General features: G+C 36.9%; 1 non-coding gene across 1 annotated transcript; it reads left to right on the forward strand.

Moving 5' to 3' along the window:
* The first annotated feature begins 547 nt into the window (after window positions 1-547).
* Window positions 548-619, forward strand: TRNAM-CAU (transfer RNA methionine (anticodon CAU)). Its single transcript has one exon. It is a non-coding gene; the product is annotated as a tRNA-Met (tRNA).
* Window positions 620-1,599: the final 980 nt, after the last annotated feature.

Below are 1,599 nucleotides of genomic sequence, written 5' to 3' on the forward strand. Positions count from 1 at the left end.
GAAGGTACTTTCTTTTCTTTTCTTCCTCTCTCTCTCCCTCCCTCCCTTTCTTGGTTATTACATCTCTGTGGTCCCCATTTGGCCAGTACTTTTTTGAAGTATATTTTACATACAGTAAATTGAAAAGATCATAAGTGTAGAAGAGCTCAATGAACTTTACATATGTATACTCCCATGTGATCACTCCCCAGATCAAGATTGAGAACATTCCCATTACTCCAGAAAATTGCACTACGCACCCTTACTGCATCCTGCAGCTAGTCACTATTCTGATTTCTATTACCAGATAATTTTGCCTGCTTTTGAACTTCATATAAGTGGAATCATATAAGACATCCTATTGTGTGGCATTTTTTGCCCAGCATGATGCTTTTGAGATATACAGTATTTGTGTCATTACATGTACAATATTTCACAGAAGTTCATTCTTCTTATTGCCAAGTAGGATTCCATTTTATAAACAAACTACAATTTACCTATACTAGGAAATGTGAGATAGTGGATGATATTCATATTAAAGAAAAACAGGAAATCACCAAAGTCACCAAGCAGAGTGGCGCAGCGGGAGCGTGCTGGGCCCATAACCCAGAGGTCGATGGATCAAAACCATCCTCTGCTACAGTGTATTTTTTGTAACACTGAGTTTCTTTCTCCTGGACCCCAGGCAGAAGATATCTCAAAGAAAGTCAACTTGTTGATGCGCCTCCCTATTTGACCACTCCTAAAATATATTGTCATCCCTCACTCAATCTCCACGAATTGTTAAGCATTTTCTTTTCCTATTTTTTTGCAAAACCCACCTTTCTCACTCATTTCAAAAAAGAGGCAAATCTCTCTCCCTTCTTACTTGGGATGAGGTGACAAATTTACCGTTAATTTCCAAATGATCAGTGTTATATCTTCCAGCAAATAGAACATACACTTGTTTCTGGTTATGGTTTTATATTTTCTTTACACTCAAAAGAAAAACATATTTATTGATTTATGCCCAATGACTATATTGCATTTTTACTTGGGCATGAGTCTCCTGCTCACTGTCACTTCCCTATTTACTCCTATGCATGATTTATCAAATTTAGATCAAGTTAATGGGAATGTTTTGTGAATCCTTCTCTAAAGCAATACATGTTGCAGTAATCATGAAGACACCATTTGTATGGAGTTTATGCAAAAAACAGAAGCAAAAAGGTTAAGTGTGAAACCCTGGAAAAAATAGAAGGAATGCATTAAAATAAAAAGTTTGTGCATCAGGATCCCATGGGCAAACTCAGAAAAAAACCCCACAAAACAAAATATGGAAGTCTTAGTAAGACATTTGCAAAATATTTCTGGAGGAAAAATTTTTAATTAAAGCACTCTTTAGTGAGTCCCTACATTATGACAAGAAAATATAAATTCCTCTAAACAACAGGCATCCTAAATAATGAGAATTTTATTACTTATTTTTTGTGAGGAAGATCAGCCCTGAGTTAACATCTGATGCCAATCCTCTTCTTTTTTTGCTGAGGAAGATTGACCCTGAGCTAATACCCGTGCCCATCTTCCTCTACTTTGTATGGGACGCCGCCACAGCATGGCTTGACAAGTGGTGCGTTGGTG

Source organism: Diceros bicornis, chromosome 14 (genome assembly GCF_020826845.1).
Source record: "Diceros bicornis minor isolate mBicDic1 chromosome 14, mDicBic1.mat.cur, whole genome shotgun sequence".
Lineage (NCBI taxonomy): Eukaryota > Metazoa > Chordata > Mammalia > Perissodactyla > Rhinocerotidae > Diceros > Diceros bicornis.